The sequence below is a fragment of the Pleurodeles waltl genome, chromosome 3_1 (assembly GCF_031143425.1).
Source record: "Pleurodeles waltl isolate 20211129_DDA chromosome 3_1, aPleWal1.hap1.20221129, whole genome shotgun sequence".
Taxonomy (NCBI): Eukaryota; Metazoa; Chordata; class Amphibia; order Caudata; family Salamandridae; genus Pleurodeles; species Pleurodeles waltl.
Window position 1 is genome coordinate 227,878,159 of NC_090440.1, and position 26,464 is coordinate 227,904,622.

The window sequence follows — 26,464 nt, forward strand, 5'->3', positions numbered from 1 at the left end:
CTCCATTTAGCACTATCCTGAACACATTCTTCAATCTAAATTCTTAGAAAGAAGCTACTAAGAGCCACATATAAAGTTCTGTAAATAATTACATTGCCCCCCATTAACCTGTTTAGAAAATATTGCATATGCAGGCCAAGAGTTAAGGTGACACGTCTCTCACATGCCTCTTGCTGTTTGATTTTCAGGCCCAAGTTTGTCAGGTATAGTTTGACTTCACTGACCTTAAGATCATCTGTCTGACTATGAGGCGGAGGGGTGAGGGTGTGTGGGTCTCTCCCTGGGTCCACTATTGTAGCTACACACCAGAAAACATTTATTCATTTTATTTTTGTGTGATTTTTATATAGCGTTGACATGGCCTGGAGGCATCAGAGCTAGGTACATGAGAACAGTTACTAAATAGTCACAGCGAGTATCTTTGCAGATACAACCCAGGAAGAACCATGTGCTGCTCTTGTTTTCTAATGTAAGCTTGCACTAATGCTTAGTGTCATGCACTTGCTCTTTCTTTAATCTTGTATCTTTAATCTTGTATTGATGCTGCACCTGTTTTGAACAAAGCGCAGCCTGGCACGAAAGTAGCCCACTCTTTCTATGCTCTGTTAGTAAGGGAGGCTTGCACAGGCTGGAACCGCCTGTTCCAGATCTCACATGCAGGCTAGTCTAGCCCCGTCTTCTTGCTCCAGCGGCGAATGTCCTCCCATCTCTTCCGGCAGTGGGTGCTCCGTCTGTGGTGGACCCCCAGGGTCTGGACGTCCTTGGCGATGGCACGCCAAATATCCTTCTTCTGGTGGGCGCTGACCTACATGAAATGTACAGGGGAAGAAGAGAAGTCATTACCAACTGCACCGTCAAAGTGAGTGGCCCACATCCCTACCCTTGACATATGGCACATGCATTCACACTCTTTCATGCACGCAGAACTGTGCCCCCTTCCTTCTTACAACCAGCCCTCTCCACACAGGCATAGCCCATACAACATGCTCCCTGTGTACTTACCTGTTGGTCTGGAGGACCGTAGAGTAGCGTGTACTGGGGGAGGACCCTGTCGACGAGCTTCTCCAACTCCTCTGCAGTGAAGGCAGGGGCCCTTTCCCCAGACGCATGAGCCATTGTCTCTTCCAGACCAAGGTCACAGCAGCACTTGCAGTGTAGGTCCTCTCCTGTCGAAGATCAGGTATCGAGTGATTCAACAGTTAGAAAATGGCGGTCACGTCTGCGGCGGTGCGTACCATCACCGCCGGCGTACATCGTCATTGGCTCCTGGGACCCATAGGGTCCCATGTTAACCAATGCAGCATTGCGCCGCTGTCTTCGACCGCCTACCGCGACGGTGTACAACGCCAGCGCAGTTACCTCACATCCCATTGTCCCGCTTTAGAGGTCAGGCAGCTGCCATTTCAGGGGCCCACATGGCCTAATTACCAACTGCGTCACACATACCTAGGCCTACTCTCAACACACATACAGGCCAGATTTTGTGTATGATTGGTGTTCTGTGTAGACTGTGGGTACATACCTCTGAGTTGTTTGACTCTTTGCTCGCTGTTGTCCTTCATAGGCACCGTCCGATGGGACATGTGAGGAGATGGCGGAATCCTCCGGTGTACTGACCGCTGGTGGACCTGTCGACAATGGAGGAAAGACATTTGATCATCACCTACAGGTTTGATGGTGCCACAATCCAGGAACTGTGTACCCAGTTGGAGCCAGACCTGATGTCTGCAATCCGCCATCCCACTGGAATCCCCCCTCAAGTGCAGGTGCTATCGGTGCTCCATTTCCTTGCAAGCGGGTCTTTTCAAACAACTGTGGCCATGGCATCAGGGATGTCCCAGCCGATGTTCTCCAACGTGTTGTCCAGAGTGTTGCCTGCCCTGCTAAAACACATGCGGAGCTACATCGTTTTCCCTCAGGTGGAAGACTTGCCTACAGTGAAAGGTGACTTCTATGCCCTTGGACATATCCCCAACATCATAGATGCCATTGATGGGACCCATGTGGCTTTGGTGTCCCCCACAGGAGTGAACAGGTGTACAGGAACCGGAAGAGTTATCATTCCATGAATGTACAGATGGTATGTTTGGCAGACCAGTACATCTCCCATGTGAATGCCATGTTCCCTGGCTCAGTGCATGACGCCTACATCATGCGGAATAGCAGCATCCCTTATGTGATGGGTCAACTACAGAGGCACCGGGTGTGGCTATTAGGGGACTCTGGTTACCCCAACCTGTCATGGCTACTGACCCCAGTGAGGAATCCCAGGACCATGGCAGAGGAACGCTACAATGAGGCCCACGGGCGGACAAGGAGGGTGATCGAACGCACCTTCGGCCTCCTGAAGGCCAGGTTTAGGTGCCTCCATATGACAGGTGGATCCCTATTCTACTCACCAAAGAAGGTGTGTCAGATCATCGTGGCCTGCTGTATGCTTCACAACTTGGCTTTGCGACGACAGGTGCCTTTTCTGCAGGAGGATGGTCCAGATGGCGGTGTTGTGGCAGCTGTGGAGCCTGTGGACAGTGATGAGGAGGAAGCAGAGGAAGAAGACATTGACAACAGGGACTCAGTCATCCAGCAATATTTCCAGTGAAACACAGGTGAGAATACATTCCTGCCTACTACAAGTACTTTTACATTTCCACCTCTGTCCTGTCTGTCCATTTCACCCAGTGTGTGGTCACTGAGTTGTCACTGTCCCTTACAGTTTCACAGGTGTGGGTTCCAACGTGTGTCATCTGCTTAAATTCCTCATGGACTAGAGCTGTGTGTCATTACTATTTCCTGGAAATTTTGTCACTGTAATTGTAAATACACTATTTCAAAATCACAGACAGACTCCAGATTTTTTGGTGCTTTAGGTGTGTTTATTTACATACAAAGTATTTGAAGGGGAAGTAAAATGGGGAGGGGTGATGGCGGAGGAGTGTCCATGGCAGAGTCCAGTCTATTTGTCTCATAGGTGCATTGCCCATATGGGTATAGGAAGTGGAGCTGTGGCAGTTCCAATATGGACAGGGTGACAAAGTGGGACAGTGGGTTGACAATCCGGGTGACTCATTTCTTGGCGGGGGTCTTGGCATCGTGTTCTGTCTTGTTCCTGGATCTCAGGGACCGCTTGTGGGGTGGTTCTCCATCTGCAGGGAGTGGGGTACTGGTGTGGTGGTCCTGTGGCGGTGCCTCCTGTCCACTAGCGCTGGTGGAGGTGGTGGGCAGTTCATCGTCCATGCTAGTCTCAGGGGCCCCTTGTAGTGCCACAGTGTCCCTCCTGGTGTAGAGTATTTCCTTCAGCATCCCTACGATGGTGCCCAGGGTGGAGCTGATGGTTCTGAGTTCCTCCCTGAACTCCAAATACTGTTCCTCCTGCATGCGCTGGGTCTCCTGAAACTTGGCCAGGACCGTTGCCATCGTCTCCTGGGAGTGGTGGTATGCTCCCATGATGGAGGAGAGGGCCTCGTGGAGAGTGGGTTCCCTTGGCCTGTCCGCCCCCTGTCGCACAGCAGCCCTCCCAGTTCCCCTGTGTTCCTGTGCCTCCGTCCCCTGGACCGTGTGCCCACTTCCACTGCCCCCAGGTCCCTGTTGTTATTGGGGTGGTGGGTTATCCTGGGTTCCCTGTAGTGGTGGACACACAGCTGATTGACGTGTCCTGGGGATGGCGGTATGGGCCCGCTGGGTGGGTGCTGTGCTGGTGTTACCAGAGGGTGGAAGGTCTGTGGTGGCCTGTGCCTGTGTGAGGGGAACCGACTGTCCTGAGTCCCACGATGCTCCGGGCTGGTCATCTTGGTCCAGTTGGACAGAGCTGCTGTCATCACTGTGGGCCTCTTCTGTGGGTGGGGTGGAGATGTCTGGACCCTCCTGTCTAGTGACATTGGGTAGTGGTCCTGCAGGGGTGTAAAAGCTTCATTATTGCATCTGTGTGTGTCATGGTGTGCAATGGGTGGGTGACCTTGTACCCCAGTGCTTGCATTCCTATGTGGGGACTTGTGTGATGATGATTTAGGGGGGTGTATGGGTATGTGCAGTGGGCATGCTTTAGTGATGGGTGTCCATGCGTTGGTGTTGCATGCAGGGCTTGGTGTTGGGATGGGTGGTTTGTTATAGTGGAGTATATGTGAGGTGGTGGACTGATGAGGGTACGGGTAGGAGTTTGTGATGGCATGCAGTAAGGGTGGGTGATATGGTAGTTAAAGGTTTGACTTACCAGAGTCCATTCCTCCACCGACTACTGCGAGGCCCTCAGGATGCAGAATCGCCAAGACCTGCTCCTCCTATGTTGTTAGTTGTGGGTGAGGAGGTGGGGGTCCACCGCTAGTGCGCTGAACCGCCAGGTGGTGTCTGGAGACCACGGAACGCACCTTCCCCCATAGGTCGTTCCACCTCTTCCTGATGTCGTCCCGATTTCTTGGGTGCTGTCCCACTGCGTTGACCCTGTCGACTATTCTTCTCCATAGCTCCATCTTCCTTGCAATTGAGGTGTGCTGTGCTCCAAATAGCTGTGGCTCTACCCGGACGATTTCCTCCACCATGACCCTGAGCTCCTCCTCCGAGAACCTGGGGTGTCTTTGCTGTGCGATGGGGTGATGTAGGTGATGTGTGGGGTGGTGTGTGTGGGGATAAGTGGGGTGATATGTAGTGGTGTGTGGTGTTTTGTGCGTGGACGTTGTGTGGGTGATGGTGTTGAGTGCCTGTGGATGCTAGTTTGTGGATGGTGGTGTCTCTCTCTGGCCTTCTTTCAAGATTTTTTGTCGTAGGGGTTTGTTGGTGATGTGGGTGTGTGTTTTATATTGTATTGGGTGTGTGGGAGTGGTGTGTGTATGTGTATCAGGTGTGTGTATTTCGAATTGTCCAATGTGGTTGTGTTTTGTAAATGTGTGTGTATTTTGAGTGCGGCGGTGTGTACCGCCAATGGAATACTGCAGTGGAAAGACCGCTGCGTGGATTTGTGTGTCGTGATAGTGTGGGCGTATTTCTGTTGGCGTGACGGTGGAGGTTTTTTTTCGCCAGTTTATCACTGACCTTTGGTGTGGCGGACTTGTGTGGGTGTCTGACTTTTGTCGGATTTCGAGATGTGGGTCATAATAGCTGTGGCGGAATTCCACGGCCGCCGCGGTATGTTGGCGGTTTTCTGCACGGCGGTAAGCGGCTTTTACCGCCAATGTTGTAATGACCACCTATGTTTTTTGCCTCTGAATTGCATGAATCTTTGTTAGGCATGTGCACAAGGACACATTGTAGAACTCCACATGCCTAGATGCGTACCCTATTAGCGGACTATATCGTTGCCTGCTGTTAATTTTATCTCAAGGTTTTTCTTGTCAATAATGATATTGTGCATATCCCTGTTTGAATGCTACTATTTAAGTAACCACACTTTGGGCCTGATTTTGAGTTTGGCGGATGGAAAACTCCATCCACCAAAATCCAGACAGGGTGGCCACTGCCTACGTGGCGACCTCACCGCCAGAGTCAATAAGAGTTTCCCGTTAGGTCAGAAACGTAGGTTTCTGCCCACTGGTCTAGCGTGAAACAGGCTACAGCATTGTCTCTGGCTTGTAATCGATCCGGTGGCAATGCTGTAGTCTGCAGGGAGCACCAGCACCCTTGCAATGTTCACTGTCTGCAAAGAAGGATCCTGGCGGTTCCCTTGTGGCCCGGGTTAAAATGTGGCGCTCGGACCACCACCGGCGAACCTCTCAGTCTAGTGACTGCCAGGTTCATCATGAGGCCATTAGACACTATCCCAATTTCTACAGCTCTGTGAGAATAAACCATGTGGGATTAGACTTTTGGTCTTCCTGTACGAGTCCGTGCAAGTGTTTAATGTGCAGCACATTGGATGGTATACTACGCCACAGCATGCAGGGATATACACCTGCCACACAGATTTACTGATGGTGTTGGTGACTTAACTTATTTGGCAAGTCTCTCTAAGTAGTATATTATGTGATGCATACAGACTCATTAATAATAACAGGTTAATTTGGTTTTGGGCAAGTTCGCAAGTTAACTGATAGATCGTTCTTTCATTCTCAGGTGTTTCCTGTAAATACCTTTGTCGTAGTTTGGACTCTTGCTCTGAGCAAGACTGCTGGTCTCAGGATGACAGTACTTTCATTCGTAGGTGACTAAGTCTCTTCCTACAACTATTTGTAACTGTTGTCCAAACCTTACCGGCTTACTAGCAGTACCTCACCGAAAACACAATAGTAAAAGGAGATTTGTAGCAGTCACTTACGCATGGACTCAAAATACAATATCTCAGGGTTGTCGTGGTTAAACGGAGATTACCCTTTTCTCACAGATTTATAATGTCTCATACAAACAAGGCAATAACACAGATGCAGTAAAGTTATAATAGTTTTATTCAACATAACTGCAATTTGTGATAAGTTGCATGAACTGCAATGATTAGGATAATGAATATACCAAGCAACAGTATTGTAAAGAGGAGAGTCATTGTTATAAAGACCCCCACCATTATGCAATATAAGATAAAAATATATGTATATGTAAAAGATGGAATAAGCCCTAATACCCTAAGGAGAGTAGGTCTAACCTCCTACCTAAAAAGGAAGAGCTGGGTTCGTTAAACCTAATCTGCCAAAACCGTGTCCATGAGAGGAGCCCCCAACCCTCGTTACCTTGGAATGAGGTCTCTATCTCAGACTCCGCAGGGACACGAAGACTGGATCAGTGTCAAGATGACTGCAGCATCGGTATCAGCGATGGTGTCGATGCCCTCTGGTCGGAATCCCTCTGATTATCTGGCTAAAAGTGTGTTGTATTTATACAGATCTACAAGGTCCCCTGACATAAGTGTTATTCATAACAATAGATAACAGGCATGCTTGGGACGGCAATTAATATCAACAATCCCTCGAAAGTATAGTGTGAATGCCTACTGTATGTTTGTCTTTCGTGCTTGATCTTGACGCCTTGGCGCAATGACACTGATAATAGAACCCATAACAAGTGGCCTAACTATAAACAAGGCCGCCATTTTAAAGGAAAATAAATAATTAAATGGACTATGACAGAGCAAGCTAAGTAGGTTAAAAGTCACTGGGTGACGGGGGCACGAGTTTACAAGCCTACGGCTAAGCTAACTCCTGTTATCCCGCTAAAACAAACTAGGATTCACTACACCCTCCCCATTGCCGTAACAGGTATGGTGAAAGTAAGGAAACCCAAGCGCTAAAAAAGCTGCTACTGAACCAAAAAGCCAAAAAACGAAAATGAAAACTCAAGCAAAAAAATTTACGTAATGACAAAAATAAATGCTGTGTGTTAAAATACGTTTTTTTTTTCTTCTTTTTTTTATAAAAAACATTCAGAGATGTTAATATCAACTATGACAAGTATCGCAAACTTTCAGTTAAATTGCAATTTTTTAGAACCGGGAACTGGCAAGCGAATTCACCAAATTATGTGCTATATGCAGGATCTTGAAGAATGTCATCGAAGTCACCATTCAAGGATCTTAAAAATGAGTCAACATCGTCTGAAGTGAAATTGAGAGCTGGGCGGACAAACGGATCCACAGAGCAGAAGTGAGCCATATTCATCGGTGCATCGACACTTGCTGCAGCGTCCTCATCCATGTTAGTTTGTATAACAGAAGGCTCATAGGTGGCCTCGCGGAGCAACCTCAGTCTCAAGGGGCATGACCGTGTATGAACCCTCATCGGGGACATCAGCAGTTCGTGGTCCACAGGAGATGTCGGTGCAACAGCAAGACAGACCATAGGCAGATGTTCAAAGAGACACCATATGCAGCGGAACACCGGTTGTACACACCATAGTAGAGGCCGGAATGACAATGACCAGTCAAACTCTAGTTCCACCAGCAAAGGTGTACTGAAGATCCGAACCATGCGTTCACGGCACAGCGGGGTTGACGGGAGCGGCTCTATTGTTCTGTGTCGCTGGAAAAAAACAACCACCGCGAATCAGAAAATATAGCAGTAGTAGTCTGCCAATTAAAGCCAAAATAATTAAAAAGCCACCAAACACACTGGAAAAGAGTGAATGGATGGCTGATGGGATGACTCCGAAGACAGTCTGGAAGATGGACACGAAACCAGACCCGACAGCCTTAAAGAAATGAACAATCCCAGTGGTGCTTGAAGCATTGAATATTCTCGATACCAACTCTCCAAAGTGTATGGGGAAATCGGTATTTAAAAGGGATTGTATCTCGGCTGATGATCTCGCAACCTGGAGAGCATACGTCTCTTTTGCGGATGTCAAGGCAACCTGTTTTTGAAACAATAGCGCCTTCAGTCTACTCAACTTGTCATAGTTCACATTAATAGTATCAATGTGGGGCCACATTTCAGATACTTGTATCTCTCGTGTGGGGGGACACAAAACATGGCCACAACACGTAACGACCTTCGTGACTGAGATTGCGTAGGCAATTCCAGGTCGCAAGCCGCAACAGCTGTCATCGCTCAGAAGAACATAACTCCCATTAGAAAGAACATGAAACACTGAACGAATCAAGGGGACGGGAGTACCCTTCAGAAAACAGCCCAAATTTGCGACCCCCGCATTGCAAAGACAGTGAAGAGACACCTGTTTGCATATCATGGAATGACGAACATTAGTCTCACATTCACTTCCGCTAAGAAAGACCTCTTGTTCGCCGTTCAGACATCGATACTCAAAGGGCAACTCCCACACCTCTTTAATAAAGCTATCTCCTAGCCGTTCATATTGTCCCACTGCAAGATGTTTCAGGCAGCTTGAGAAACGAAACGTTGAAAACGGTAAATTAATAATGCCGTGTAAGAGCCAGATAGTTGAAGGACTCTCTGCTACCGTGAAGGGCAACTTATCTAATTTTTCTACTTGAAGCAAGGTGAAAGGAGCCTCTCTTTTAGCCATTGTCACTTGTTACACGGAAAAATTAAAAGCAGCGAATAGTTCACTCCCATTAAGGTATTTCCATGGAATGTGGCCACTTTTCAGCGTCTGTAATGCCCAACTCAGCTGCATGATGGTACGCAGCTGTGTTTGCCCATGATATAACCGAGACAAATCTGTCTGAGTGATATCAATAGCAGATGACACTATATTCGACAGGGAATAAATCCTGTTGGAAAGCGTGTTCATGCCATTATCGACAACAGCCAATGTATTTTCCAAATTTTCTTTATCAAGTTGCCGTAAATGTGCAGCAGCCTCAATTTGCGAAAGTTTCCAAATTTCATTATACATGGCATATAAAAACCGTTTTGAGCGTTGCTTTTTAGGACCTAATAGGAAATCTTGTAGGTCTATACTGTCAGAAAGAGTAGTCCGGTGTTGTTTCACTGCTGTTAAGGTGTTCGTTTGTACCCATTGTTGGCACAGCTTGCCCACACTGTATGTGCTGACCTGACAAAAAGCGAGGGTCTGGTCTATGAATGGAAAAAACCCTTGAAGAGTTCAAAAAACGCCTTTGACACTCATCAGTATCGGTGGGCCATACCAACCATCCCCCGGGACTGGAAAGTGAAGAATTATAGTCACCAGCCTTAACCAATGCATCTAGCCTTTCCTCAGAAACATTTAGAAAGTGTTGCCAATCTGTAAATTTTGTCGGTGTAGGGATACTGGGTGTGTTTAGATCCTTTATTTGAGCTAATCCCAGACATGATGCCTGCTTAACAGTGTCATTTAAAAAAATCATTTGCACAGGAAACAAAGCCTCCCTACCCTGTATCTGCCAATCTTGCGTCACCCATACACTCTTCAAATCGATAGTGTTCTTCCAATAATCATAACCCTCAATCGAAAGTCGGGAAACAAAGGGATCTGAATAAATCAGTTTTGTATCTGTTAGCAACAATTTTCTAATGTGTGTTTTAGGTAATTTAAAATAATAAGAGTCAGCTTTTGTTGTATCATGCCCAGAAAAGTATGTGAATTTGTCACTGTAATACCTCGGACTCCCCACCCGTGGTGTTGAACAATGTTCCCATTGTGTGTAGTTAAAAAGAGGCCTATATCTAGTTGCACGGTGCAGGTAGTGATGTCCCCAATTATTATAGCAGAACATTTCACCATAATTCATTGTAAAATCATATACATCATCACTTCCAAAAGCGGAGTAGTCCTTCATTTCAGTTAGCATGGAATCCACTGTTTGGACATCCCAATCATCAGAGACAACATTAGGTGTAATAACATCAGACATAGAAATTTTGAACACATATGGTATTTGAATTATCTCTGTAGGCCCGTATATATCGAATGGAACTTTGTCCCAAACAATCCCATCAGAAATTGGAATAGCTGTAATATTGACAGGGGACAAATCACGTCGGACCTTATGTGATGAATGATGCGGTGTTAAAATTACATCAACAGGCTCCACTGAGGAGCGATCAGCAATATAGTGACCATTAATTAGTAAAAAGAAAACAGTCACAAAACCAATCCATAAAAACAATGCATTAAATGTCAAACAGAACCAGAGATAGTTCCATGGACTTATCAAATAGTTCTTTTTAAGCCATTGATAGAACTTGCTACCTCTGGAAAGTTTGTCAGTCTCAGCTAAGGATGAATCTGAAGAAAAATCATCAATGTCCACAAAATAGCCAGAGGAAGTCTCCGCAAACACAGGACTCTTCGAATTCCCATCCACTGTTCTTGGAGGTTCATGATAGATGACGTTACCAGTCGTGGAAGTGTTCGTGTAAAATACAGCCAAATCCTGTAGCGGTGTGTTCTCCGAAGTTGTTACAGGAACCAACAAAAGTTCATTTCCTGCCCTCCCCATGGTCGAGGAAGTGTCTGGAACAGCAGCTGACATAGTTGCCTAGTCAGTAGTAGCGATGGTCATCCTACTATGTAGAGGGATGTCCTGTTGGGTAGTGAGAGGGGATCGGGAACCACCCAAGGGACCTTCTGGTCTACTGTGAAGAATCGGCCACATGGTGTAATTTGATGTCATCAATGGAGATGAATCTGTTTGATTTGGAACCAGACAATGGCGGAAGGATGACAGTCCTGGTGCCTTTTATCCCCAAGACCGGTACAGGTGCTCTGTATGCTGGACCAAATTCTTTCCTCACAGCGATCTTCTCACGAACCAGATCCCCCAACGTTAGGAATCCAGCCAGTCGAAGTTTTCGCCAAATCCCTTATTCCCAAGGTGGCAGCGCTTGCAGATGATTTATCATCACGGAATTGTTGAAGCTCCTGTAAAACAGCGAGACGTTCTTTTATGTCAAATGGTGTTTCTGCTGCCACCATACCAGGGGCATCAAGATCGGGAACATACATAGTTGTCCCAAAGAGAACCTCATATGGAGACTTGCCCCTCAAGGACCGTCTTGGCAGATTATTCAGTGCTCTCTGGACCCCATATAGGTGATGTAACCAACTACGGCCTGAACCTAATACTCGAGCTGTTAAGGACTGCTTTAGATCAAGATTCCGCCTCTCCACGACCGAATTTCCCTCGGGATGGTATGGTGAGGAGTAATGGAGTTCAACATCCATCGTCCTCATGGTGTCCCTGAAAGCCTTAGAGGCAAATGCAGGGCCCTGGTCCGAATGGAATGCTGCAACCGCATATGTACCGATAAAGATCAGCAAATCTTTTATAACAGTCTGGGCGTCAGCCGACCGCTGTGGCCATACCCACAGGAATCTAGAACAGGAATCTACAGCCACTAAAATGTATTTGTATGCACCATCAGGTTGCAAAGGACCACATTGGTCCAGGTACACACAATGGAGTGGTTTGTCCGACACTAAGAGAGATGTCTGCGGAGGGCGTCTGATAGTCGAGCCCTTAATCTGCTGACAAATGTCACAGCAAAGGACATACTGTTTAGTCCGTCTGCATAGACCAGGCCACCAGTACCGTTGTTGTAGAATGGTGATAGTGGCCTGTATACCAGCATGTGCAGAAGCGACACCCTCATGTGCAGCTGTAATCAATTCCAATCTCTGATCTTCATTTGGGATCACTCGATCACCAACATCTGGAATTGTTGCAAAAGCAACATCCTGTGCACTGATATGATATGTATAGTTCGTAGGGTATCCTTTCGGAAGGGGCTTGCCTGCAGCCGAGGCTTTAACGGCAAGCAGTATTTCATTATCCAACCTCGTCCGAGAACGAGTCACTGCAGCCACAGAAGCCGTAGCTACTGAAGCTTTGGCTGCTTCGTCAGCCAGTGTATTACCGGCAACATGTATTCCTACACGTTGGTGCCCCAATGTATGAACTACATGGACACATGGCAGCTTATCCTTAAGATCAGCCACCCTTCACCACAATATTTTGTGTTTAATGGTGTTCCCTTTAGAATCTCTAAACCCGTTCAGTATCCAATGATTGAGGTATTCATTGTATGACTGGACGCAGTAATACGAATCACAGACGATCAAAGTCTGTGTTGCTGGCTCTGAATGTTTGAGCGCTAGAAGAAGAGCCTTAAGCTCGGCCAACTGGGCTGTGCAGTCCCCTAAGGTCTGAGTGTACGTGTTATGAGGATGAAAAACTCCGTCTTCCATTACCCCGCACACGGCTGCGCAAGCTGCTGAGTATTGATGTTTAGTACCCACAGCTGGTTGTGCCGATCCATCAGTGTAAATGATGGTATCATAACTGTCTATTGGCAATATGTGTAAGGGAGCGGGGTACTCCTCTTCATACTGGAGAAATTCTTGTGTCTGAAGTCTTGGGTCAAACACATAATCAACATCAGTGGCGGTCAGAGATGTTGCCCATTGAATCCAGCGTGGATGCAATGCCTTAGCGTTAGGAACGCTCGCTTTAGTGACAGCCTCTAAGGCCGGAACCGGGGAGACAACAACAAAGCGTTTCCCCTGGGCAAGCGGGGTCTCTCCTTTATGACGGCAATCTGAACTGCCGTCAGAATTTTTTCAGTAGGAGCAAAACGTTTTTCTGCATTGGAGTACAAATGTGATTTGTATGCTATTGGCACCGTGTCACCCTCTTTAAAGGTGACATAGGTAAATCCTAGGGCACCAGCTATTATTCTGATGACCAAATTTGTTTTATTGTCCCGTGTGTACAAGTGTCTAGCTTCTAGCATGTCTTGTTGTATGTCCCTTAGGATGTGTGTGTGTTCAATTGTCCATCGCCTGCCAGAATAATTGGGCTGAATTAAGTCATATAGTGGTTTTACGCGTTCAGCATAATCTGGAATATATGTTCTGCCAAAATTAAAGAAACCCAGTAATGACTGTAATTTCTTAAGCGTGTTCGGAGGATGTAGCTGAGCACACTTCTCTAGGAAGTGTGGGGCCAAGCTCTTCCCCTCGTTTGATAGTTCATATCCTAGGAACAATACACTAAGAAAGGCTATCTTGCTTTTCTTAAAATTTTATTTATATCCGAAGGCGGCAAATCCCAAAATTATCCGATCGACCCTGGCAAGATGAATGTCAAGGGTGTCATCAGTGAGATAGATATCATCCACATATGATAATGCCTCGGAATCAAGCTCCATTAATATTGATGTGACACGGGCCGAAAACAGTCCTGGGCTGTTTTTATGGCCTTGTGGTAAACGACAAAAGCGTTTCTGAGAACCATAGGAAAATGCACTTAGGTCTCTACTTTCATGTGCTAAATTCTGGCAGAAAAAACCATTAGATATATCCAATGTAGTTTTGTATTTTTTACGCACTATATTATTAATTAGCGCTGTGCTGTGTGAATTTTGTATAGCATAAGTGCGTGCATGACTATTCAAGTGCCTATAATCAACCACTATTCTGTATGAATGATCAGGTTTCGCAACGGGAAATAGCGGATTATTCATTGCCGATGTACAGGGCTCAATTACTCCCTGGTACTCAAGTTGTGACAGTATCTCCGTCACTGGAGCTTTTGCCTCATGTTTAACAAGGTATTGTGGCTGCGGGTGTGGTGTAGACCGAACGGGAATAACATGGCAAGGAGAGTCCTTGTCCCATCCTACATGATTACGGTATAATGCAGGTGCCTGTGCTAAAGCCCATTCAGCAGCTAATGCTCGTTTGTCTGTCTCCGGAACAAGATCGGAGAAAGAAGGCAAAATGACATCTTCCCCATGTGGGAGCATGCGGACATGTTCAGGTGGCCAGTCTCTCTCGGCCAACAGGATATCACTAGTAAGTTCATCCCAGAATATTACACTAATAATGCGTTCCACGTCTCCCTCTATCTGAATTGTTAAATCAAAAACCCGATCGGGTGGAAGTACGCGGCCATCCGCCGTTTCAACTGCGATGTAATCGCTAGTTGCTGTCGCATCCAGATGATCTTTCAGATTCTGCCGACATATCGTGACCTCTGCCGCGCTGTCCAACAGAGTCACTGCCCACTTCTTGTTCCTCAACAGTGTTCTCAATACTACTGGCATTTTTAATGGTCAGTGCAGCCACTTTTTTCTTTTGAAATTGTGGCTTTTGTTGAGGAGTCTTTTCTTCTTTTTTAACAGTAGACTGTGGCGAGTCTTTCTTTTCTTTCACGTATTCCGGACGTCGATCTTGACGGCCCCCTCTCTCGCTACGTCTATCCGGTGTGTCCTGAAAGGAACGAGAAGGACGTGAATCAGTATATCTGTCTGGAGTTCTAATGTTATCCCTATTTCTGAGATTATATCTCCTTTCGGAGTACTCCGGATGAGGATAATCAGCTCTTTTGTTTCTATCCTTGAAATCTTTTTGTTTTTCCTAGCGCTTCTTAGAGCCTTCTTGTGCCTGCTTCGTACCTTCCTTATGGGTGGTACTTGGTATGTCCAATTGTTTAGGTTTGGCTCCCAGCCCATCCCGTCCTATACTAGTATAGGTATCAGAGATTATTTTGGGTAGCTGTCTCTATTGTTCCTGGTGTGGAGTTTCCCGGAGACGCTGGTGTATCGCCAGTGCTACTGCTTCCCCTTTAATATTACTTTAATATTACTCAATATTATCGAGGAGACGGCGTCAAAATTACGCATCAATTTCATCCCCAGATCTAGGGCTGGTGCAGCCCCATGCTCATTTTGTATTTGTTTCAATACTTCCCGCAAATTGGCCAGTGTAGGGGTACCATGCGTGGTAGTATAAACGGCAGCGAAGACTGTACCCCAAGTGGCACATTCATCAACCGAGGGAACCATCCCGAATGGCAAGCACATAGTGAGCAATCTATGTTTCTCCTGTGGCCCCGTATGGGGGAACACAGCTTCCAGCTGATTTGTTTTCTGAGCAATCCAGAACGGTATTTTTTCTCGATCCGAGGGCACTTTACCCATAATGGTATGCACCGTTTGTGGATTTATCCCAGTAGCCAATTGATATCCACCAGCTACTGGCGGTGCTGGACGCGCTGGTGTAGTGTTCAATGTTCGCATTACGAACTGGACCAATCGTCTATATAATGCCAATAATTCATTATATAATATCCTTAAATCTACAAGCGGCATAGTCTGTATGCCTGGGTGAGGTGTATATGTGGCAAACATGGGCCACGTAGGCCCTTCATTACTTAAAGGACCTAGCCTCACCCGTCGCAGTATAGGTGGTAGGGCGCCTTCAAACCAGTTTTGATGCTCCTGATATGTGAGCGATATTTCATGATACTGGTATGCTTCGTACCTTACGGGTACGTCCGCAATGTCATAAGTGTGAAATGTGTGAAATGTGTGCGTTCGTTGGTCAGCGTCAGGAAAGGCAACCCAACAATAAAACGTTTCCGTTTGGTATGCTTCAGTTGCTTCTATAATCAAAGTAACTTCCCCGCCCTCTTCTGTAAGGCCATGCGCTAATAAATGTTGTGTAAGTGCATGTCTAGCATTTGCAGAAATGTCTATGGTATTAGCCATGGTTGTTTAGAGAAACGGAACACCAAAATAGGGGAAGTTTTTACTTTTGTGAGTTCGAGCTCGAACAACCTACAGCCTATGCAGGTGTTACCTGTTTGGCTGAGGAGGATTCTCCCAAAGACCACGGACGTCTCCGTATAATGGTACTGAGGGTACCTGTTGTCTGTGAGACAGTGATAGTCAGGGTATCCGTAAATTAGTGCCTAAACACCATCGTTGGTGGCGCCATGTCGTAGTTTGGACTCTTGCTCTGAGCAAGACTGCTGGTCTCAGGATGACAGTACTTTCATTCGTAGGTGACTAAGGAAGTGATTCCTAGTTTGGCGGGCGGCGGTCACCGCCCGCCAAGCGGGAACTGCCAGAAGACCGTACCGCGGTCAAAAGACCGCGGCGGTCATTCTGGCTTTCCCGCTGGGCGGGCGGGCGACCGCCAAAAGGCCGCCCACCCGCCCAGCGGGAAACCCACAGCAACGATGAAGCCGGCTCCGAATGGAGCCGGTGGAGTTGCTTTTGTGCGACGGGTGCAGTTGCACCCGTCACAATTTCCAGTGTCTGCTATGCAGACACCGGAAATCAATGTGCGGCCCTGTTAGGGGGCCCCTGCAGTGCCCATGCCAAAACCGCCAGAACCAGGCTGGCGGGAAGGGGGTCAGAATCCCCATGGCGGCGCTGCCTGCAGCGCCGCCTTGGGGGATTCTGCAGGCCAGGGGAAAACCGGCGGGAAACCGCCGGTTTCCCTTTTCTGACCGCGGCTTTACCGCCGCGGTCAGAATGGGCCTGGATGCACCGCCAGCCTGTTGGCGGTGCATCCGCGGTCCCCTACGGAATGACCCCCTAAGTCTCTTCCTACAACTATTTGTAACTGTTGTCCAAACCTTACCGGCTTACTAGCAGTACCTCACCGAAAACACAATAGTAAAAGGTGATTTGTAGCAGTCACTTACGCATGGACTCAAAATACAATATCTCAGGGTTGTCGTGGTTAAACGGAGATTACCCTTTTCTCACAGATTTATAATGTCTCATACAAACAAAGGCAATAACACAGATGCAGTAAAGTTATAATAGTTTTTATTCAACATAACTGCAATTTGTGATAAGTTGCATGAACTGCAATGATTAGGATAATGAATATACCAAGCAACAGTATTGTAAAGAGGAGAGTCATTGTTATAAAGACCCCCACCATTATGCAATATAAGATACAAATATATGTATATGTAAAAGATGGAATAAGCCCTAATACCCTAAGGAGAGTAGGTCTAACCTCCTACCTAAAAAGGAAGAGCTGGGTTCGTTAAACCTAATCTGCCAAAACCGTGTCCATGAGAGGAGCCCCCAACCCTTGTTACCTTGGAATGAGGTCTCTATCTCAGACTCCGCAGGGACTCGAAGACTGGATCAGTGTCAAGATGACTGCAGCATCGGTATCAGCGATGGTGTCGATGACCTCTGGTCGGAATCCCTCTGATTATCTGTCTAAAAGTGTGTTGTATTTATACAGATCTACAAGATCCCCTGACATAAGTGTTATTCATAACAATAGATAACAGGCATGCTTGGGACGGCAATTAATATCAACAATCCCTCGAAAGTATAGAGAGGGAAAATCCCTAAGTGTGAATGCCTACTGTATGTTTGTCTTTTGTGCTTGATCTTGACGCCTTGGCGCAATGACACTGATAATAGAACCCATAACAAGTGGCCTAACTATAAACAAGGCCGCCATTTTAAAGGGAAATAATTAATTAAATGGACTATGACAGAGCAAGCTAAGTAGGTTGAAAGTCACTGGGTGACGGGGGCACGAGTTTACAAGCCTACGGCTAAGCTAACTCCTGTTATCCCGCTAAAACAAACTAGGATTCACTACACCTTTGTCCTGATGATGATCCTTGTTTAAGTTATTCTGTGGGTCAACACATTGACAGTTTTTACAGTGGACTGTTTTTTTGTTGTTGCAGTAATTTGACTAAGGATTTCAACACTCACATTTGTGAGTTCTGTTTGTTTTATCTATATGTCGCTAGCAGTCATGTGTATATATTTGCATCTTGTATAGCACTTGCACACTATTTTTTCACTTGATCACTAGTTCTGCGCTGTTACACTTTTGGGAGCACCTGCTATCTATATATTATTTTAAACCAAATTGAGTGTCTGGTTCGAATAAGATGGTTTTTGTTACAAATGTGTTCTAAATGAAACCTATTTAACGTAGGCTTATTTGTAACTATTACTGTGGAAATATAGGGTTATAATCCCCCCTTAAGGACCATTTGTGTTTTGTTTTTTGTGTTTGCCCAGGTCACAGAGTTACTGGGTAGCCCCATAAACTTTGCTCCTCCAGATTCGCTGGGGGGGGCCTGGCAGCATCAGCACCAAGCAATCAAGCTCCACAGCAGTGCTGGAGCGCATCAGATAATTTGGTTATTGTATGTGATCCATTGTGCGGGCTATCATGGGAGACCAGGAGACACCTCATGACATGGGTCTGCTCTGCTCTGCTTTCCCTCCCTGGGCAGTAGGGTACTTCTGGGTGCTCCTCATTCCGAGAACACAGCTGGCTTCTCCTCCTGGACAGTCTCTCCTCCTGCAGGGCCGGGCACTCTCCATCCTTCTAGGTGCTAGGCAGACCTTCTGGTTCTCCAGCTAGTGTGTGGACTACAGATTATATTTCCTCTCCTCATGCACAGTCATGAAGACACTAGCCGTTGGAACAGAGCAGTCCTTTTGAGTTCCCTGTGGGGGACTCTGTTTCTTTGTCATGAAAAACTTGGAACTAAAATAAAGTGGGGTTGCTTAGGTCTCATTTTTTATATACATTTTCCTGATACGTGATGTGTATCCACTGTCCAAGGTTTCAGAACAAGTGTGGTGTGGTTCTCTTTCAAATTTCATTCTCCAGTTAGTCTGACACATTGGTATAGGAAGTCTGGGGGACGCAGGATATAGATCATGCCCCAGATTTTGTGTAGTGCGACAGTTCCCCCTCAGACTAACTCATATCTCACTTGCTCACTTCCAAAGCAACAGAAGTTGTTTCCCTTGACACTTCTGTGAATTTCCCTTACTCCTTGCTATTTGTGTCTGAATATTGCTGTGTTTAATGTGAGGAGAAGACAAGGTCTTCACTAAAGCCAGTGTGGAGTTGAAACACTGTATTCAAATTCTGGCTCTCCCCTACCTCCACTCCATTTAGCACTATCCTGAACACATTCTTCAATCTAAATTCTTAGAAAGAAGCTACTAAGAGCCACATATAAAGTTCTGTAAATAATTACATTGCCCCCCATTAACCTGTTTAGAAAATATTGCATATGCAGGCCAAGAGTTAAGGTGACACGTCTCTCAAATGCCTCTTGCTGTTTGATTTTCAGGCCCAAGTTTGTCAGGTATAGTTTGACTTCACTGACCTTAAGATCATCTGTCTGACTATGAGGCGGAGGGGTGAGGGAGTGTGGGTCTCTCCCTGGGTCCACTATTGTAGCTACACACCAGAAAACATTTATTCATTTTATTTTTGTGTGATTGGTATATAGCGATGACATGGCCCTGGAGGCATCAGAGCTCTGTACATGAGAACAGTTACTAAATAGTCACAGCAAGTATCTTTGCAGATACAACCCAGGAAGAACCACGTGCTGCTCTTGTTTTCTAATGTAAGCTTGCACTAATGCTTAGTGTCATGCACTTGCTCTTTCTTTAATCTTGTATCTTGTATTGATGCTGCACCTGTTTTGAACAAAGCGCAGCCTGGCACGAAAGTAGCCCACTCTTTCTATGCTCTGTTAGTAAGGGAGGCTTGCACAGGCTGGAACCGCCTGTTCCATATCTCACATGCAGGCTAGTCTAGCCTAGTTAACTGCAACCTCAGAGCAATGGGATCATCCAATCTCCCCATACCTCTGCCTCCCGGCGCTTCGAACATGCTATACCTCCTTGCATAATTTGATGTGATACCCCTAAAACTGGAAATATGCAGGCCATTTATTATATATACATAGGCAGCGGAGAGAGTTGGAGGACTTTGAGAGGTGCCCCTCTGTACTACACAATACCACTTTTTTTGTCATATATATATATATTTGTAAGTTTTCGTTTTTATTTAACAAGGGGAGATATGTGGTGTCTTGTGAGTTAGCAATGACGGGACCATTTAGGTTCCTGATGGACTCCGTAGAATTGTGACGTAAGTATTAAGGTGTGGTGAATAGATTTCATGTTTAGAATGTTAAGTTTCCCTTTGCATAGAGAGGAATAAAGATGTGTAAGACCATGCTTGTGTGTGGCGTGTTAACTTACGCGTACCCAGGCTGGGGAGGACACTACACCAATTTCCTTCTCATTTGGGAAATCAAAGGTAAGGTATATGTTTTTAAATTGCACCAACTGGCGATATCAGCACTTGCCTAAATGCATGTATATGGGTTCTATTGCAGTTCATAGGTTGTATTCCTGAATAACACGCCATACCATACTCATACCATAATAAACACTACTCATTTGTGATCTTCCTCACTGTATTCATTTGTAAGCTTCCCACACAAACACTGTTTCTGTTGTTCATTACTAACACCTAATATCTGAGCTTTGCCCACACACCTCATTCTCCATATCTCAATATACCTATCTTTTGTGAGCATCTTGTATGTGCCTCACACAGTAGGCTTTTTTACATTGGTATGTATCTCTCTTCCACAAAAACACTGTGCATCTCATTTTTTTGAGCATCCCAGACAAGGCTTATTCTTATTGGACATTTATCTCATAGAGCTTCTTATATTTTTTTCACATGATAATATATTTTGACAGCACTCTACACTCTTATGTAGTAACCTTTCCTGTAGATTACACAACAAAAGATTTTGTATTTTATACTTTGCAATGCATTAAGGGTTTCTCCACCCTCCAGCCAGAGGAATGCAGACTATAAACTTCCAGTATTTAACAAACTACTGTTGCTCTCCATCTTGTGCTCTGCTAAACCAGTGGCTTCCATAAAGGATCTGACTGACTTGACTTCAATACTCAACACACACACAGGATGTTGCTTCTTGGTTCTGTGTTTCACCATTCTCAATGCCCTTGAAACTGTGTAGAGTTTTAAACCTGATGGTGGTTTGGCTCAACATTAAGGGTACTGCTATCGAAGATTAAGTCTCAGGTTTCATTCCTATCTGTTTGCACCACAATTTTAATAATAGAGCAGGATCATCTTTGCACCTCCCTTAAGTAACCAACGCCTCTTCCAACTCCAAATCCACATACTGAGCTCTTGCTCACCTGAAATATTACCTGCTGGTAAGTCTCCAGAGTCCCTGAGCAGAAGGAAACACAGCACCATCAGAATCCAGTATTCAGTCAGACTAGAAATTTACAGCCAGTGAGTGGATCAAGATAATCGCAAAAGAGAGCACCTGCTACTACTACTGCTAATAGGTAAGTGTAGTGTAAAAATTAATCATTTGTTGCCCAGTCTGTTTGGATATTTTTCTGGTCAATTGTGAAAATGCACTCCCTTTCTCAGCCATCACATCCTTTGTGCATTTTCTCTTTCTTTGCTGAGTGCTGAACAATTTTCTCGTACTGTACTTGTATTACTCTGCCCAAATTCAAAAGCCTTACAGTGTCACATAATGTTCCCCAACAGATTCCTTTCTGCCACAAGTACAACAAAACTTCACATTTGAAGACCTGCTTGACCACATTGCCTGTCATCCTCAGCTGAAGGAGATCTTTCAGGTAAGTTCCTCAGCCACTGTATAATATATGTTACAGTGCCATATGTATTGCGGAAACACTATAGTCAGGTATGTTGCTGACTAGAAAGCTCTTCTTGCTGTCGAAGCCTAACGGTGTTATAAAGCAGCTGGACAGACCTTTGCACACATTTGTGTCACTTCCCTCACTGCCACTCTGCACTGGGAGAGGATCTTTATGCTAGAGGCAGGCTTTGCCCCCAACACTCCACATGTTGATTACATGTGAGCATGCATACAAAAGACTGTTTGCAACTTTTAAACTACAGTTAATTATTCTGTTTGTCCACAAACTGCAAATGCTGCAAATTAATTTTTTCCTTTTTTCCTTGAATTGACATCTGGAAATTCTTTGCAAAGAACTGGCCAAGTGAAGTGAACCTATATTCAGACAACTACGACAAATTAGATCCATTGTGATGATATGCCGGAGCTGCAGTCTACAATTCAATATGGATTTTGGGCAGCAGATTTAGAAGTATCAAGTGATTACACCCCAGCCTCAGAAACATTTTGTGTAGTTATCACTGCCTCAGACAAATCAAAAACAGTTCTTCTTCAACAACAGCCAGTCTTCAGGATAACACAGGAACACTTGGTAGCGTAGTGGCACCAAACTAACTGCATGACAGCACAGTGCACATTCAAATCATTGTAATACAGTTGCAAACTAAGAAAAAGCACATTCTGCATTTGCGAGGAAGATGGTTCCAGGATTTCCCCTGGCTGCATCACAGCAACAGAATGGCAGGAGTGCTATGCTTTCACTGTGCAAAAGCTAAGTCACTGAAATTATTGCGCATTCCAAGAACAGAGGAAGCATTTTGCAGCATTGATTATTTCAAATGGAAGATGGCAATAGAAAGGTTAAAAAGCACCAGAACAGTTATGCTCATTCATATGCACTGAGTCAACTAGGACAGTAAAGAGGAGGCCAACCAATCAATCAACAGTTATCACAGCAAGTCCAGCAACAAAACAAAAAGAAGCCTGGCTTTGTCTTAACAAAATCATTCATACCATAGCTCTTCTGGCAAAACATGGTCTTGCACTTCGAGATCATAATAGCGATTGGAATTTCCGTCAGTTTCTTAGTGCATGAGCAGATGTATCTTATTTGAAACTGGATTACAGCAAATCGCGTGGACTAGCTCAGCTCAGACATCTAAAATGAGGTTCTTCAGTTATTGACCCATGCAATTTTGCATCACGTTTTTAAAAATATTGGTGACAATCAATATGCAGTAATTGTTGATGGCACACAGGATATATCTAGTCAGGAACAAGAAAGATTTTGTTACATTGACCGAGATCGGTACGCTCATGAGCATTTTATTGGACTGTATCAGGCTAATACTACCACTGGGACTGCAATTGAAACAATTGTAAAGGATGTTTTATGCTGTCATGATCTTTCTCTGTCAAAGCTGAAAGCAGAAACATATGATGGTGCAGCAAATATGGCAGTAAAATACCATGGTGCACAAGCATTAATACGCCAAGGACAAACACTTTGCACTTCATCTCCATTGTGGAGCACATTCTACACATCTGGTTATGTAGGCTGAAGAACATAAATGTTCTATAATGGAAAATGCACTAATTTATGTCCAAGAACTTGGTAATCTATTTCGGCAATCTATGACATGCCTTGCAATATTCTCAGACCTCATCCAGCACAGTTTGAAGGCCCTTCAAATGTGTTAAAAATAAAGTCACAGTGTGCAACACGCTGGATGGCCCGTGTAAACACTGTACAAAAAGTAACAAACATTTGTGAACCTCTTCTGGAAACCCTAGAACCATATCAACATCCAAGTCCAGTGGTGATATGCCTGTTCATGCTTGTGGTTTGCTGGCACACTTCAGATAGGAACAACTGTTCCAGGTCTTCAGATTGCTCTCCAAGTACTCCAGTTTCTGGAATGTTTGAATATTCCCATGCAAGGATGCCAGAAAACCATATCAGGGCTTCTAGCGGTTGTAAATGTAGCAAAAAGCGCAATACTAAAGCTTCGTAATGATGAATTGTTTGACAGTCTCCTCGATTCCAATAAACACATGACTACTTAGTACCATCTTAATGCCATTGAAGTGCCACGACTGCGACGAATCTCTAAATTGATATAGATGATGGGAGTGGCAGAAAATGTTCATCCTGCAACTGTCTGCAACTACTATTTGAACTTTTAGATACATTTTCTCTTCATCTTATTCAGCGTTTTGACTAGGAAGGCATCCAAATATATGACAAATGTGAACAGCTGATTTTAACAGGCAATGACATTGACTCTATTGCTCAATACAAAGAAATTGACCCTTTGCTGCTCTTAGCTCAATTAACTGTATTATCAAGTATGTTCAAGTACTCTTCAGACCCGGAATTGGCAAACATACTCCAAAAAATGCTTCTAAGAAAGAGAGCTTTCTTTTCACATGTTGAGAAACTGCTACTAAATCTTGTGGTTTTTTGAGTATTTTCTTGTGAGGCTGAGAGGAGCTTCAGTGGTCTCCGCTCACTGAAAACTTGGCTAAGATCAACCATGTCCCAGAAAAGATTGAATCATGTTGCCATATGTAACATACATAAAGAGATGATGGGCTCAGTTGACACAAGAAGTTGTTGGCTTTTAAAATTAAAGTTCATAATTTTAATATAGATGCCTGCAGCAAGAAAGAACAATTTCTAATTAGTGTAATTGCATCTTGAGGTTTAGGAATGTTGCTAAGAGCATTTAGTTTATTCTTAGATTTTTCATTCCACCTTTGTTAGCTTGATGTAAGAAGATGCAAGATTCATGAACATGTTTTTTCCACATTTGGTCTAATTACTTTGTGAATGTAAAAAACAATAAAGCATACTTGCAAACTGTGAGTTTATGCCCATCTTTCTCAATATTACACTTAAAAACCATGTAACTGTATTTGTATAATGGAGTGTATGGTTCTCAACCAATGGGCCATTTGTTTAGGGTCACCAGAAAGTCCACAAGGTTGTCCCTGCCCCATCCAGAAATAAAGTGTCTTCTACGTCCCTGGACAGACATGCGGCCTGATTTAGAACTTGGTGGACAGGTTACTTTGTCACAACGAAGGCGGAAATCCCATCTGCAGAAATCTAAATCCCACTGTAGCCTATGGGATTTAGATTTTGGCAGACAGGATATCCGTCACCGTTGTGTCGAAGTAACCTGTCTGCAAAGTTCTAAATCAGGTCCATAGTCTTTGTGTAACATAACAGTAGCAGTGGGGTGGGCTCGAAGCAGGAGTATCCAAAACAATGTCACAATGAAGTGTGTGATCCCTGTCCTGACTGTCCTCACCTATTCTGAAGCAGTAATCATGGTCAGAAAAAAGGACAGTACCTGCCTTGAAACTGCCTCAACTTGAGCAACAGAAACCGCAGTCCTACCCCTTTGCCCTGGCAGTGCACAGGAAAAACTAATCAGCACCCCTTTGCTACCAAGGTCCTTATTTAGTTTCTATGGAAGCACTGCCTCCATCCTCCTCACTTAAGTGTCTGGGTCTCCACCCTCCAGTCCCAGAAGTTTATGCTCATTCAGCAGGTGCCGCACCAGAATGTCCATAGAATCCACTGGGTATTTCCCTGGGGCACCGGGGGCCTGAGAGGGCTTTTTAAGGGCAAGCTTACTAGAGAGCGCATGCACTGTATGTTGCAAGGCATATTGTGGCTTACCATAAATACAGAGGGGGTTGGAGCCTGCCCATTGCTTACCATTAATTGGCTTTCCTTGTCACCCTCGTTTGCCTTCTTATTCCTGTCCCAGCTTAGCTTTGTGATTGTCCCTCCCATGGAGCAATGTCTCTTTTATTGGCTGGCATCACTGCTTCCACTGTTTGCTTTTTAAGTACTACTTTTTTCTTCTGCATGAAGCACTCCATGAGAATGCTTACCTTTTTGAGTGGTCTCCTTTGTGTATTTATTCCCGCCTGCACTCACCAGACTGCTTCTCCCCACCCCTCCTGCTTGCACTTGCCTGTGTGCTGCTGCATATTGCTTTCTCAAAGTAAACACTGACTTCTCAGTGTAAGCACACTGAATCCTCTCATTGAACTTTGACCCTTTTCACTGCAGACGACAGTGTCCACCGGGGCACCACATTGGCAGGCAGGGTTACTCACAGCGCCTGTGTGGCGGGCACTACAGGTGTCTTGGTGGTCATGCTTGCCACACTGAGCCTCGAGGCTCGCAGAAAGTTGAGCTTGTCATACGTGATGTCGCAACCCAGTTTGTTGGTGCAGGTCTTGCTCAGTGGCGTAACAAAACTTGAGGGCCCCCCCCCCCAACAAAGTATATGGAGGGATCCCCCACATCCCTAGACCTACTTAGGAGCACTCAGGCCAGTGGTCAATGCATGTGCACGTCTGACACACTGGGGTCATCCCCTCCCGCGGGGCACATGTTACACCACTGGTCATGCTCCTCTCACGCCACTCCATCTGGGCCCTTCACACAGTGCCTTTCTTCTCCAGGCTCCTCTGCTGCATTCCTTCAAGGTGCAAGGCTCCTGGACTCCCTCCGTCTGGTATGCCCAGCCACTCCACCACCACCTGCCATAGCCCCGCCTGGAGCTGTTTGACACTACGTTTGGAACATGATAATCTGCGTATTGAGCGCTATTGTCTTCTAGCTGTGTTAAAACACTCCAAGGTTAGGCTGCATCATGTAGCTGCGTGCTAAAGTGGTTATTTTATTTCTCTTAATTTTCTCCCCCTCCATCTCTTTCTCTTTGCACTTATTTACATGTTTCTTCTTTCTCACTGTCAGTACTAAAAAATTAAATCGCCTAGTCAACCCCTACACGAGAGAGGTAAATTAATATAAGTCAAGTGCAGATTGATCAAAAAAGG

General features: G+C 45.3%; 1 long non-coding RNA gene across 1 annotated transcript in view; it reads left to right on the forward strand.

Annotated features, from left to right (window-relative positions):
- The window catches only part of LOC138283963 (uncharacterized), an 89,476-nt gene extending 65,015 nt beyond the window's left edge, over positions 1 to 24,461 (forward strand). The window contains exons 2-3 of the long non-coding RNA XR_011201328.1: positions 21,484 to 21,575; positions 21,953 to 24,461. This is a non-coding gene — a long non-coding RNA (uncharacterized lncRNA). The remainder of the gene's footprint in view (positions 1 to 21,483; positions 21,576 to 21,952) is intronic.
- The last annotated feature ends 2,003 nt before the right edge of the window (positions 24,462 to 26,464 follow it).